Source organism: Tursiops truncatus, chromosome 13 (assembly GCF_011762595.2).
Source record: "Tursiops truncatus isolate mTurTru1 chromosome 13, mTurTru1.mat.Y, whole genome shotgun sequence".
NCBI lineage: Eukaryota > Metazoa > Chordata > Mammalia > Artiodactyla > Delphinidae > Tursiops > Tursiops truncatus.
In genome coordinates, this window is record NC_047046.1 from 53456617 (window position 1) to 53473174 (window position 16558).

Here is a 16558-nt window from a genome sequence, read left to right on the forward strand (position 1 = left end):
AGATGATTTGAACCAGCAATGCCCATTTATAGAAAGGCTCTATCCTTGTACCAAAGGGTTCATTTTAAGACTCACTCAGGCCTGGTTATTTCTACAACTCAAGTTCATTTGAATCAAACATAATAGACCAGGTTTTGGGGACTGATTTTAAAGAAGATTAGGGGTCCCTTTATTGAGATTTTTCCTCTGGGCCTGTTCCCTTTGATCACAACTGAGTCCTAGAAATGCTTACTATACTAGAGTGACTAAAACAGAAAAAGAGATTGCATTTGTTTTCCGTACATGAAGCAGAAATAAACAACTTGAATTTCATTAATTCATTCATCAAATATTTATTGAGCATCTACCATTTTCTGATTTGAAAATTAGGTAAGCAATATTCTAAATCTAAGTTTATAATTAGCTATAAATTAACTTATTTCCCAACATTATACAAAGAGACAATATCAAGAACAAAGACTGAATTTTAGATTTTATAGTCAATGTCTTTATGCACACTGCCTGCATGGAGCACCCTTTGTCCCTCACACATTTTCCCATATTTCCTGATGACCTGGATTTGAATGTTCTTGATGGCTGGTGGGGAAGTTTGTCTGTGGTCCTGAACTTCAGCAAGGGTAGCTGTTCCACCTGCCTTTTCTACCTACTATATACATTCATAGATGGAAATGCTTACCTGACTTCATTAACTGAGGTGCTCCAGGCAAAGCTCATCCTAATGACTGATATAACTTCTTTGACCTGCTTGTTAGTATAGCCCTCCCCCCATCCAAAATTTCTTCTAGGTGCTGTTTGAATCCAGTGACACAGTCTGGGAGGGCTCTGTAGTTTGTTTCCAGTATTAATTTTATATAATTGATCTTAGAAAATGTAATTAGGCACTATAAATTATTCTTTTTCAATTAAATATTTAACCACAACAGAAACAATGAATATCTTAAATGCATTAATTTAAAATCTTTCTCTAAGAAATGCAAGATTATTTTTTCTAGAGGTGAAAAATTATCTGTAAAGAATGCAATAAAAATAAGAAACATTTTAACTTAATTTGTGAACAAAATAAAAGATATGGCTGTATTAGTGTGTTAAAATCAATTATAATAATAATGAAACTTTATACAAGTTTACTTTTATTTAATTAGTTGCATCAATATGTGCTGTAATTGTTAATGCATCAAACTATAAATGATGAAATAATGTTAAACGACAGTTCCCAAAGCATGCATATTTTAAAATGTGGGGAAAAAAATCACAGCAAAATATCATAAATAGTGAAAAAAATAATCTAAAATGTTAGGTTTGTTAGATGAAGAGGGTGAAAAAAATAATAATTTCCAGAAAGAGTTTCTCCCCTTCCTCCCAGTTAACAGACATTTATATCATAGATGATTAGAACTGAACATTCCCATGCAATAACTAATTTATCCCCCTTCCACTATTTTCAATAAGAAAATAAGGATTCTGATACCTTCAAGGAGTGAAGAGATTTGTTCAAGGACAACCTAGTACCTAGTTTATTAGAGAACTAGAATTAGAACCCTGATTTTATGAACTCTCAGACAAGGCAGAGCTCTTCAATGTCATAATGCTTTCTTTCATTCTCCAGTAATGATTATGAAACATACGTTTCTCTTTGATTCTCAGAAATTTCCCCCTATAGTTAACACAATTTACTTGAAATGTGAGAACATAGCACAAAATAAAAGTTGTATTGAGTCACAGGGAAATAAAAATCTTACCCTATTTTCTGCTACTAAGTACAGCTGACACTTTGGATGCTGAAGGGTGATAATTTAAACAAAATTGACACTGTGCTGGTTTTATGGATTTCTAATGCATTTCATCTTGGGTACATTGGACATATTGCTGCCTTGGGTTCTGCTGCATCTAATACTGAGGTATGGAAATATATACAAATCAAAACTGCAGCCTTCCTCTTCAAAAGGCAGGCAGCACAAATACAGTGTTTTTCCTCCCATATTCAGTTTCCTTGTTTACTAAAAACTACATATTTAAGGAAACAATGAGCAATATTTCATTAAAATTGATTTAATAACCTTTTAGTCTTTATTTTATAGAGAGTTTATTGGGTGATTTCTTTTCTTAGCTTTCTGATGTTTTTTTATTAAATTGTTATCTCTATGTTTGTAAACCTTATTAAATAGGCCTGTCTTCTAGTGTAACTTAAGACCAAGTTCTGTGGAAAATCACATCTGGAAAACACACACACACACAAAATCAAAGAACAACAAAACAAAAGCTATAATCGCTAAAACAAAACAAAAAGAATAAAAAATCCACAAGCACAATATAAATAAAATTGAAGGGCAATATAGGGATTTATTCAAGATTTCTTGGATCACTTGAATATCTTGCCCACTGGATATTGCCCTCATATTTTCTTTTAAGTAGAAAACAAGAAAATGACCGTATTTTTTCCCTTGGCAGTTTGGTGTAGAGAAGAAGCTAAGTGTATGTGTATCTCTCCATTTCTGTCCCCATCTTTGTTTTATCTATCTTGCTGTTATAGTTTTTGTCTTGTAGAAAACGTTATAGTTTCTCCAGAATAGGCAGTGTAAAAATGTGTCTAGGTTTGGGATTTTATGAACAAAGAAAATGACAATGTTTTAGGATCCCAAACAGAATGTGTGATCTGGTTATGGATTTATTTTTCATAATTTGTGAATCTGTTTACATTAAAATTCCCCCAAACATATAAACATTGAGAGTTAGACTTGTAATGACTTTCATATATTGGAAGAAATTAAAAATACACTCCTGTATAGGTAAGTATTTCAGCAGCTGTTCTCTGGATGGAGCAGCAGCCATGTTTAGGCTCTGCCTCTCTCATGGCAGGAGAATCCCAAAATGCACATAAAGGGACTTTGGATCCAGCATCAGGTAGAAAGACTTCTGCTTGCAATGAATGTACACAGTACATTCTAGCAAGTCTCATTTTTGTGAAAAAGTCAGACCTTGGTTTTGACCTATAATTCCATATCGTTTTGTGACTTTTGATATATAGAAACTAATATAAATTTTAATACTTACTGTTATGATTCATTTAATTATTTATAAAATAGTGGCCTGCCATAAATATTTTGATACCTTGTAAGGAAAAGTGGAGCAGAATATTTTAAACTGAGATTGGCTCAGGAAAATCTGAGTCATTAATTTTATATATCCCAAAAAGGATATTCACCTCGTTACACCAAGTATCTGAGGCAGCTAACGAAAATTGAGAAGTATAAATAAATAAAAATAAATAAGACAGTTGGAATGAAGGGGAAATACATATGCACATGGCCTTCCAATATTTGTGGAGAAGATTGTCAGGTTTGCTTGTAAGCCACCCTGCAGTTCAAACAGAGAGACTATAGGTACAGTGTATATGATGCACACTCAAGTATTTGTTGACTTGATGGGATGGCTGGTTCATGAATTATTAGCAACATTGTAACAGAAGTTAATAGATCAAATATTTTTGTATGGTGTTTGAACATTTCAAATATGGTGCATTCCATGATCTGTCCTCATTAAGTGCTGAATACAATATTGAATGTAAGACACCAGTACTTCCTTTACAAAAGTCTTACTTTTTGCATTAAAATATGAGACCTGTAGCTTAAAATTAAAGGCTTCTCAGAAACCAAGGACTTATCTAAGTTCCTAAAAATCCATCTTATTAAAATAAATAAGATAATTTTAAAATAAAAATAAAATATATAAAACTAAACTTAAAATATAAACCAAGTATAATTTGCAAATATATTTTATTTTGCTGATTGTCTCCTCATTATCAAATGGATTGACTATTTTGATTGAATGACCTATCGGAATATTCCAAAGACCTGATATTACTCTGTGTTTAAGCAAACCTTACTTGAATATGATCACCTAATTTTTTTGATGTATTGACATACAGTCTGCCTTTCCTGAAATACTGTAATTTTTTTTTTTTTTTTTTTGCGGTGGTGACCTATAAATTATCAGGTAAAGTTGGAAGAGAAGGAAACAAGAGAACATGAGGAAGAAAAAAGTTAGCTGTCAGGGAAGACATCTCAAAGGTATTCTCCATTTTCTGATCTCATTTGCCCTTAAAAATAAGTGACTGGAGCAACACCATGTGCCTGAGAACTCAGAGACTGATTAGCTCTCATAAACTTATGTTTTGGTTTCAACCTGTTCATTAACCAGCCTGACACATGTAGATAATCACTGATTATCAGTCTTTCTCTTTGAGAAATACTGTCACAATCTCAGAATTTTTATTTCCATATTTGTAAATGTGGGATTTAGAGAAGAAGCTAAATTTACTTCCATGTATAATATCCAAGTCATTCAAAAGAAGAAATGCAGCTGTAGAAGTGGAATCACCAATGCATGTGATCACAGCCTGTTTGGAGAAATCTGTATTCTAGAAACTGGAAACCCCTTTTTTAGAATTTGTGGTATTTAAGAACACCTCAGATGAGAATTTGTTTGCTTTTTCCTAATGTTTAGTGCAATTAAGACTCCAAAAACATTGAATAGTGATACATTTTAATGGGCATCTCAGAATTACTGCCATATCAAAAATTGGTAAACTAATTATATACACATCCTTTTTAACTTTTCTATTCAATTAGTACCTGTCGAGGAAGAATCATGCACAGAGCACTCTGCTTAGTAATAGAAACAGGGGAGTGAAGAAAATGAAGTCTGTGTCCTCAATGAGTTTACAAAATAGTAGGGCACATGGCCTTTTAACAAATAATTACTATAATTATTTGATTATAGTTGGTAAAATACACTTGATCTTAGCCAAAAGGCCGAGAAGCGATATAGTTGGTAAAATAAAGAGAAAAATGCAGGATGTTATGAAAATGAATAATAGAGTAGTATGATAAAGTCTAGCGGTCAGGGAGAGCCTCTTAAGAAATAATATTAAAGCAGAGTAGTAAAACTCAAATCTTTGTCAAGAGAAGCCCTTCCAAGAGTGATTGTGTTATTTCCTTCTAGCATTGGGAGAGGCACTTTGCTACTTTGTTGTAGCTAGGGGGGCAGGGGCAGTGGGGCAAGAATCAATACCAACTTACTTTCCCAGGTTTCCTTCAAGATTCTTTCATTCCAGCCCAGCAAGAAGAGAGAGAAAAACATATTTCTCTATATTTCATAAATCTCCAGACTTCCAGCTTCATGATAATAGAACTGTATTCTGTACATCATGTACTCCCCAAAATGTTTCTTTCAGAGCCTTGCCCATGAAAGGTGCTCATTCAGTTATTATTGAATGAATGAGTCTTCCTACAAATTTGGAATAAGCCTATCTACTAAATTATATAAGACAGGACTATCAGACTCCAAAGAAATACAAGTTAGGAGATGTTTTTGTTGTTGTTGTTGTTTAAACATTGGTATTGGAGAATGGGGAATGTGGTAAATCCTCTTTGGAGGATGATTATGTTCTCATCCATCTAGGTCTCTAATTTATATATTCTATCTATAACTTGTTTGTATGTACACCTATCAGTTCATGTGCATTTGGTCTCTCCAACTAGACTAACTAAATGTAAATTCAGGGATCATGCCTACCATTATTCCATTTAATGCAGGACCAACTATCTTTTGATGTGTAGGCATGGAAGCCTGGGAATGTGATTTGAATGGTCCTTGACAATTGAGTCTTCTTGTTCCTTAGTTTTTGTACTACTTTCTTTTTCTTGATCACATGAGATCAGAAATTAATTATCAGTAGGTTGCTATGCCTTTGTAATAATCCTGAAAATGATGGAACTGTGTGTGTCTTAGATGTTCACTTGCTAGTTTAAAATCATGAAGCTCTCAGTTGCAAATATCATGAATATGTATGAGTGGCACAACTGTTGCTCCTACCTCCTGCCTCCCTTCCTTCCTGGTGGGTGACTCCTTCTGAAAATGCTACATCTGCCTTGCAAAGCCTTCTGTGGAGTAGATGGGGGGAGAGGAAAGATGTGTGCTGTTATTTTGCATTGTCAGATAGCAGGATATTTTTTCTAGCGAATCTTAGGAAAATACCAGTCTCTCTCTCTTTCTGTCTGTCTATCTGTCTGCCTCTCTCTCTTAGTTCCTTCACCTCTTTTCCCCACCACCATATAAGTACATACTGCCTCTCTTCTCTTTTTTAAAAAGCAAAATATGAGAATGGGAGGCAGAAATTTGCAGTGGCAGATTTTTGAAAGAATATGTTTCCCTGCTTTCTTTCTTTCTACACTCCAAAGACAGCCCACATACACAGATGTGACAACTTTTTTGTAAAGCTAATTTGAGTGAATGCCTGTCTGGCAACTTACTCTGGGAATAGTTACACTTGCCCAAACTGAAGTTCTGCCTTTGTAAAGGTGACACTGACAGCCTGTTATTTCTGCACACCCAGAAAAGAGACACTAGGAGAAGGAAAAATAAAAATAAAAGACAAGAAAATGAAGTACAAGTGGTCTGGTTTTTGAGGATCTTTGTTAATGGAACTAGAATAGAGGTGTTTGCCCACATGTGACTCTACTTTTGTAAAAATAGCTATCTGGAAGGCATCTGGCATTGACTGGATTAATCTTTCAAATTTTTTGTTTTCCTTAATAAAGACCTTCCACAAATATAGCGAAAAAGAAGCAGATGTAAGGGTCTCCACTAAAGATATGAGTGTTGAGGGAAAGAATGGAGGTGCTTCCCATTACCAGATTCATTTGTAATGGTTTTCCTTTTCCATTTCATGTATAATTATTTATATCTAATTTGTCTCATTGTTCTTTCAAAATAGTGGTTGTGTGACAAAACTCATAGTATATTGGGTGATAGATAAGGCTATTGCCAAACTATCTGATGAAGGTAGGTGAAGGCATTTGTGGAAGGAGAAGAAAGAACATTTCCTCGGTCTGGATTGTACATTTTAATTTGATGTCATTCACTGGACAACTGTACTCCTTTCTTCCTTTCCCTCCCTTCTCTGCATTTTCTCTTCCTTTCTTTCCTTTATCTCCTTGTGCTCATTGTTTAATCAATGCAGCTTATATTTATATTTCTACTTATTTATTGCATTGGGGGATATGGGGAATGCATAATGCATTTGCAGGGAACATAAAGAATATTATATGCTGCTCTTGCCCTCAGGAGTTTGCTGCTATTTGGGAAGACATGATATATATGCATGAAGTGTTGAATAAAGATTCAAGATTTGAGTGGCAATATAGGAATATAAATCAGATGAGAAGTAAGTGCTATCAGCTTTTAGTTGAGAGATCAGTGCAGACTGGATGGTCAGAATAAGCTTTGTTAAGTTATTTCACTTTTCTGGAACACTCACTGCTAGCATATGCACTTTGAGGTTTTATTGGGTTAACTTATAATGCTTTGCCTGTTTATCTTCCCAAATATTACTCAGCCTTCAAAGTTTGATTAAACTTTATCTTCTCTGTGAAGAATCCTGTAGTCTTTTCAGCTCCCAGGCATATCTTCCTTCTCTGAATTCCTCTACATCGGAACTTCTCTACCACATACTAAACAATGGACAACGCATTATCTACTGTGTACTTTGTTTCATACTATATATTTAGTCCCAACTTTTCCCTCAAAATTTCTATTGTTTTGAGAGTAGGGCTCCATTTTGTACTTCCTATACAGCGCATAGCACAAAACATATCACCTGGTCTATCCTGTTTTCCAATATATATTTACTGGGTTGATTTGTAGCCTAGAAAAGTTGAACAAACTCCCCTCTTTGAGGGTATCCTGTATCTCTTCCAGATCTAATATTCAATGTGGTTTTATTCCTATTCCTTGAAGCCAAATCATTATTACAAATATTTAAGGAACACTTCCTATTTGTAATGATCACATGAGGCATAAAAGCAGTTTGGGGAGACAAGTTAAGTTCTCATGGAGTTTAATGCCCAACAAAAGTGGCCACCACAGACAGCTGCAGGATTGTCACACAGGATACATTTTCAGGAGGGTTAACTACTTTTACAACTTGTAGGACCACCTCAGCTCTCTGAATCAGGTGGAGCCTTTAATATTTATTTTTCACCATTTTATTTAAAGCCACTTCAAAAGCCATTCAATAGAGGGCATGACAAAATTATCTCAATGCTCCACCAGGCTCTGGCATTCTAAAATTCCAAATATCAACACACACATATATATGTACATCACATATTACACACATATACACAAACACATTAGATTCACTGGAAGGTGGCTAAGTTCAACATTTCCTTGAAACACCCTATCTTTTAGATCAGTACCCCAATTTTATCTTTCTCTGTGCCTCATAAGCTCAGGTTCTGTTTGGCAAGGAAACCAGAGCAGTTGTGATTCCTGGGAGAGTATCTAAAACGACAGTTGCTGAAAGGTTACAGCAAAATCTATTAGAAAAGAAAAGTTGAGGGAAATCAGGTGAGCTCATAGAAGAAAATAAGGAAAGATTGGGTCCCTTTTGGGATTAGGTCTAATTAAGGTGAGCAAGCAGCTGGGCCTGTTTGGAATAACAATTGTGCTAGCATGTCACTTTCTTCTGCTTAGTTGAAATTTATATAGTTTAGGAATGGTAGATATAAGAAAATTAGAGCTCATTTAGAATCTGTTGAAAGGACAGTGTGCCTTCATTATTAGTTTTGCATCTGAATTTTCCTGGGGCAGTCCTCTCTCTGTAACAGGTAATGGATTTTTCCCCAGATGTAATTGGATGAGTTTAATTTTTTTCTTTCATTACCTGTCAAGGAGGCCTATGCCCCTACTTCTCTTTGTGTTTTATTAGGACTGCAACCCCTATTTAAATAAAGGCTTTGATTGTGCTTATATATGTTCAATCAGCACTTTCTTATTGAATAACTCTGGTCACAAAATGCTCTCACCTAGCATTTTTTACTAATTACATTTTCGCCCTAGCTGGGTATGGGAAAACCTCGGATGGTGCTCGTTTGCTGCTTTGTATGCAAGTGATTTGGTCTATCCACAGTACCACAGGGCTGAGAAAATAGATCTTCAGACTATAATCCTACTGGTCTTGAAGGATGACTTGATTTAATATTTTCTTTTATTGAAGGGATAGAAAGCCAAGTCATGTGCTGATAAATGCTTAACAAGTAGTTCTTAAAAAAACAAACAAACAAATCTCTAATTTGTAGATTTCACTGATTTCCATGGTGTAAATACTCCCACCATGGCTGATTTCAATATGACATAATTGAATGTGGAGTTGAGAAGAGAAGCACACAATCTGATATCCAAGGCTGGTGTGTGCAGCTTCAGCACATGATGAAAAGTCTCAGTTACATACCTGCCATTGAGGCCACATACCTCATCATCTTCACATTACAATTAAGACGGATACTGGTTGTTAAGCTGATTTAATTAGAGTTTGATTTCAATGATTTATATGTTTTGTCGCTAAAGGCATTTTAAGGTGATTCTTCTGCCTGTGTTGAAAAGTCAGAAATATAATGGTTAAACCGTATCATCTTAAATTAAATATACATGTTTCCTGAGAAATTTTTATATATTTCATTATTTTCTAATATATTAACAAGCATCTTAGTAGATATACTGTACCAAGAGTCAGAAGAGCTTAAATTTTGTCCAAGCCATTTTTAACATCCTCTGTATTCTTGGGTAACTCATTTAATATCAGGGCATCACCAATTTACTCATCACTAAAGGAAAGAGAGCAACAGTTTAATTATAACCTCTCATAGAAACCTGCTTATTTTCACCTGGATAGTATTACAGATTCTTTTCAATGGACTCATGATATTTTATCTTTATCTGTCCTAAAGAAAATTTTTAACTAGAAACCTAAGTGATAATATGTTTACATATATTATATCTATATTATAACTTTGGTTGATAGATTTTACTGGAAGGCAGAAATCATTCTTTGTTCATCTTTATATATCCCTCAAAATTTAGTCCAGGAAAATGAACAGAATGAGTACTCAATTAACATGAGTGGAATGACTTAGTGACTGATTGCCTTCCTGTTAGACAAAGATTGGTATGGTAACATGAAATAATTCAAACTCAAATCTTAAAAAATTAAAAGCATTTTACCAATGGTAAACATTTATTTGATTCTTATAGTACATATTTTATAATACAAGTTAATGACTAGAATGGAAACACTATTAGGTTTTAATAGGTTTAAAAAATGTAAACTTTATGTTACTTCTTTATTCCCTACAAATAAATTTCCTTTGATAATCTCCCAAATAGCTGAAGATAAAATAGTCACTTCAATTATGTTCAATAAATATTAATCTTTAACTAAGTACATTGTAAATGCAAAAAGACACTTCTTCTAAGTGAGGGGGGTATCCCACTGGACTGAAATGCTGTTTTCTGCTTCCAGGCCAGCCCCCCATTGCATCATGGACTCCAGGCTTTGTGGGGTAGACAGACTTGTGGTTCAATCTTAAATGCAATGGAGTATAGTATGCTAGCTATGCTCTCTAGTGATGATGTCTGTGGCTAAGAAACTGGAAACTGGGCCTTTTCTTATGAATCTTGTCACTCCACCTCTTTGTTTCCTTACTTTCTTTCTTAAATTGAACAGATAATAACTACTTTCCCAGTATAAGTAGAGTATGTATAAGAAAAAGGGCCTTAAAATATAAAAGTGCTATAAGAAAAAATAGCCTCAGGCTTTTAATTGCTCATTGTTAACCCAATGACTAATCTTCAGGCAGTAAGTCTAACTATAGATGGTCAGTATAATTTAAAAGGCTGTGGATGATTTCAAAATGGAACTGGGTCTGGAGTTGTCGGTTTCTAGCAAATGGTGGACTAAAATAGTGCTGACATCCTCCCACTACATGCATGTCAGATGAAATGTAATAAAATATGACCAAAAGATACTCAACACATGGCTGAGTTTGTAAGAAAGAGAAATAATCACTTCCCCAAAGCAAAAAGATTCAAGATAAGAGGGCCAGTAACAGCTCAGGTCCTGGATTTTAATCTACCTACAGAAAGATGAGACAATGTCATGGGCCTAAGATAAATGAGGAATAAAAACTGTGATTTTTTAAAGTGAAGCTAAAGCCTGTCTGCCACAACCCAAGGAAGAATGTTCTTTGTGCTATTTATATAAGTGAAATGTAAAACCTAAGCAATCAAGAAAAAAGTTTTAGATTAAAATAATCCAAAAGATATAAATTGGTAAATACTAGCCAAAACAAATCTAGTGTAACTTTCTTAATATCACGCAAAACACTTTGTAGTAAAAGAAAAAAAAATCGTTGTTAGCTTAAAGAAGGTCATTAACTAATTCTAAGACATTTAAGTCATAAGAAATATATTACAATCCTGAACCACATAGCTTCAAAATATATTGATCAAAAACTGACAGAGGGCTTCCCTGGTGGCGCAGTGGTTGAGAGTCCACCTGCCGATGCAGGGGACACAGGTTGGTGCCCCAGTCTGGGAAGATCCCACATGCCACGGAGTGGCTGGGCCCGTGAGCCATGGCTGCTGAGCCTGCACGTCCGGAGCCTGTGCTCCACAACGGGAGAGGCCACACAGTGAGAGGTCTGTGTACCGCAAAAATAAAAAACAAAACAAAACTGACAGAAATATGAGGAAAAATGGACAAATCCAAAATTAAAGTTGGAGATTTTAAACATAATTCTCTGAGGAATTTGTAAGTCATCAGACTGAAAACAAGTAAAGATGATATTTATCAGTAAGTTTTTGAGTTAATGGAAATAACTGAAGTATGCAATATTTCTATTCATTTGAATGGAAGACTTGGCCAGTACAACAAGAGAGTTATAAGCAAAATAAAAGTTATAAGTAATTTGAGGACAAAACAACATATTTGTTATTTATAGATGTTACCATTGTAGGGATAAAATATTCAAGGAATGAGAATATGCAAGCAATTTGCTATAACTAATAGGAGATTTCAGTAGAATTATAGAAACCAAATGACACTAATATACAAAAAACTGGTGGTGTTTCCATATACCAGTGATTAGATACTTTATTTTCTAAAAAAGATAATAATCTGTAATTGATTCTATAAAGTACCTAGAAGTAAATTGAATAAGATATGTATAAGAAATTTACAAAAACAATTTTTTGAAAAGTGGATAAAGAAAATAAAATACCATGAAATCACCAGAGAGATATACCAGCCTCATTAATGGAAAAATTTAATGTGACAAAGATGGAGATTCTCCCATAAATTAATCCATAAGTAGCACACAAATTTTCATCAAAACTCTGAAATATTCTTTCAGTGAAATCAGACAAGCTGATCATAGAATGTATTTGTAAAGGGAAAGGACAAACAACAATTGAAAAAGTTAAAAATAATAATAGGGGCTTAACCTACTAAGACTTATTCCGAAGCAATAGTTACTAAAAGAGTTTGGTAGACAATTTGTAGAAAAAAATTGAGAGTGCCAAAGAATAACCACATATTGGTTGGAAACTTGTTATGCCACAAAGGAGACATTAAAAGTCAGTGGTGGGGCTTCCCTGGTGGCACAGTGGTTGAGAGTCCGCCTGCCAATGCAGGGGACACGGGTTTGTGCCCCGATCCGGAAAGATCCCACATGCCATGGAGCAGCTAGGCCTGTGAGCCATGGCCGCTGAGCCTGCGCGTCTGGAGCCTGTGCTCCGCAACGGGAGAGGCCACAACAGTGAGAGGCCCGCATACCGCAAAAAAAAAAAAAAAAAAAGTCATGTGGGGGAATGTCAATCAGTAGGGAAATAATGGATAATTTAACAATTGGGTTGTAAAAACTGACTTTCCTAATTGATAACTTTAATCCCATTCTCTGATTAAATTGAACAGATAATAACTACTTGGGTTAAAACACAAAATTTTAAAAATAAAATTTAAAAAAATTAAGAGAAAACCGAGGAGAACATCTTCTTTATGATATCAATGTGTGATAATATTTAAAATAAAAATTTAAAAATTATACATTGCAAAGGAACAGACTGATGTTTTGTCCACATTAAAATAATAACAAAATATCCCTACATGACTGTCCAATGAATTGATGTGATGTGATGCTACACCCAGGACACATAAAAATATTCAAAAACCTTTAATAAAAGTGATCTATAAATGAGTAAAAGATTTGAACAGACAATTCAAAAAAAAAAAAAACTATCTGCAAACAATAGAAAAAAAAATAATCAACTTCACTACTTATAAGGGGTATTCAAAGCAAAAAAAAATTAAACTTTCTGACCTGCCGAATGAGCAAAATTAGATAAATATGCTACATATGTGCTGATGAAAATATTAGGAATATAAATTACTACAAATTGCAACTCCAGTCATGTAAATTTTAAGTCTAGTCATGGCTATGCAGTGTAACTTGATATCATCATTTTGAGGAGTATTTGGATAAAATGCAGAAAAGTCAAAACTGCCTATATTTTATGATATATACATTCCACTTCCTAGTGTCTTACCTTAGAAAAAATTTGTCTTAGCTTATATGCAAGGAGATTTATGGAAATATGTTTACTGCAACACTATGCAAGACTGAAAAAAAAAGGGAGTTGCTTTGCTTATCAATCTGATAAGAGAAAAATATCAAACATTATTCTTATAATGCTGTAGTATATGAATAATCTAGATCAACTTGTATCAATATGAATAAACACGAAAAACATAACATTGAGTAAAATCAGTTGAAAGTTTACATCCATTTTTAAACCAAATGAAACAACTCTATATTGTTTATGGAAATACACATGTGAAGGGAAAATATTAAAGCATGCATGATGATATATAGGTAGCGATAGAGTTAGAGAGATTAACTTCAAAATAGTGATTACTTTCAGAGAATGAAGAAGCAGAAATTGATGGGGTGGGTAGCTGGGCTTGTATTTTTTTCATTAAAACTGAAATTGGAAATTTTATTTTGGACCTTAAAATTTATATTCTTTTACATGTACTGCAATGAAGAGTTCAACAATGACTAAGTTTGCTTTTGTTTTCTCTGTCATGAAGAATGGCCTTCAGAATGACCAGTGAGCATGGACACCACTGGTGTCCTTCAGAGACTTACATTCCAAAGTGCTGGACTGTGGGCTTCCTTAACAGAAGTAAGGATCATTCTATAGCTTCTATGTAAAGAGATCATATCCAGGAAAAATCTGAATACCTCAAGTAACAGGGGACTCACCATTCACATAACACCCACTCAGTCTTGAATAGTCTGCTAAAAATATATTCTGCTGACAGAATATCTGACTTGTATTCTCTGTTTTGAGATTCTTAATATACTTTCTGGAGAAACAAGGTTAAATATTATATGTGGCAACTCTTCTGATATTTGAAGCTCTGCCCTTTAGTGTTTCCTCCTACCTGCTTTTCAGCAGACTCATACCTCTACTTGCAGATCTCTCATTACCTTCTGCTCTCTACTGATTCTACTTGTTATGAGCACTTTCTAGAAGAAGGAGTAAGTCCTGTGCAGAGGGGTGTATGGAGCTAGACTTTGTCAGTCCCTTCCTATCTATCTATCTAAAGCAATATCCTGGGAGAGGAAGTAGGTATTTTGGCTGTTACTTTTTCACCCATCATGTTATTACAAAATGACTCAGCAGTAGGTGGTTATGACAGATCTCTAGGAGCAAAGCTCTAGCCATTGCTGTCCTATTGTGCATACAAACAGCCTACATCCCTCCATACATATTTATATAGGCAGGAGACTTGGGTAAATTTTTTCATATCATGAATAATTTTAACAGTACAGACGTTTGACTTTGAATCAACAACCAGTTTCAGATGAACGCAATTGCAGCCAAAGAAAGTTTCTAACTAAAATTAGTCACTTTTCATATTTAACAAACTACTGCCTACTGCATTTCCTGTGATCTCAGCTTTCCTCTTCCTCTCATATGGTCACATGTAACATTGACTCCTTCACTTCCGTGTCTATTTTCTTCTTGGCTTCTCTAAGTGTAAAACTTGCAGTTCCTTCTGCCAAATGACTTTCCAAGGCTGTACCTAGAAGATGCCAACCCAGCTCATGCTCAAACTCTTTCCCATATTATCTTCAAATTTCAATGGCTGTTAAGTCCCTTTGCCCTTTACATGTACCCAGGAAAGTGTGATGTGAGCCTCACATAAGAACAAATAAACAAATAAAAACACTTTGAGAGCAGGAATTTAAACAAGATCTCTGGACTCAGCCTCAGGCAAACAATGAGTTGGGTGTTTTTTAAGAATTTCATCTCATTTAATCTTTATAAAATATTCTGTGGTAGCTAAAATTATTCATATATTACAGATGAGGAACTTAAGCAACTTTCTCATGACATCAATAAACCCTCAGCTACGATGATCTTGTTTGACTCCTTGGAAATTAGGCCAATGTCTTGGTCAGCTTGGCTGCTATTAAAAAATACCATACACTGGATGGCTTAACCAACATACATTTAATTTTCATAGTTCTGGAGCCTGAGAAGTCATAGATCAAGGTAACAGCAGATTTGGCTTTTGATGAGGACCTTCTTCCTCTCTTGACGGTCAACATTTTGCTGTATCCTCACATAGTGGAGAGAGGAAGCTCTGGTATCTCTTCCTTTTCTTATGAGTGCTACCCTCACCATGGGGGCTCCAACCTCAGAGCCTTATCTAAACCTAATTACCGCTCAAAGGACCCACGTCCTAATACCATCACATTGGGAGTTAGGGAATTTGAAGGGGGCACAAACATTTAGTTCATAGCAACCATACCCTGTTTATTTTAAGTCCAATCATGGCTGTGCTTCTCTGACTAGCCCTGTTCTGGTGCAGCCTACTTACTCTTAATAGGAGCTGTCCTAGTTTGCGTGAATCACCTATTGGACTGAAAATACAAAAAATAAACACTGGACTAATTGAATTGATGGCATCCTGCTCCACAGATAAACTTTTCCATGACTGTTGTTGGTGAGTGAGAGAGATATGTCAGGAATTTTATTAAGGAGACTTTTATTTCAGACTCCAGTCCTCTATCCTCTATCTTATTATCTAGCCTCAGAACACTTATGTTCTCAGCATCAGTTGGCCATTGGTCATCAATTTTCCTTCAAGTGTTTAACAAATTTTGGAGGCTGTGTTGTACTTGGGTGTAAAATATGACCTCTGGGATCTAAGAGTCTGGCTTCAAATTCCATTTCTATCACACACTAGATCCATGATTTTACATATTACCTCATCTCAGGCCATTGTTTCCTCATCTGTTAACTGAGGATACTAATAGCATCTACTTCACACAGTCGTGGAGAGGATAAAATGTAAAAAAATGCTCATAATTTAGTTTGAAATAATAATTTACTCTGAATAAAGGTTACAGTTTAAGCTTGTCTGTTAACCACCATAGTTTCTCATGGTTCTCACAAGACCATACATTTTTGGCCTCATTTTATTTGATAAATCTCTTTTTATTTGAATACTAAGCAATAGACAAATTTCTCATACACTGTGTGCTATTGAAATACTTCTTTCATCTCTAGAAGGTGATGTTAATTATGATAAATTTATAGACTACATGGAAATAATAGGAATACTGAAATACTCATCTGGCCTGGA

General features: G+C 34.7%; 1 pseudogene; it reads right to left on the bottom strand.

Annotated features, from left to right (window-relative positions):
- Positions 1 to 4696: 4696 nt before the first annotated feature.
- On the bottom strand, positions 4697 to 4823 carry LOC117307790 (U2 spliceosomal RNA; annotated as a pseudogene).
- Positions 4824 to 16558: the final 11735 nt, after the last annotated feature.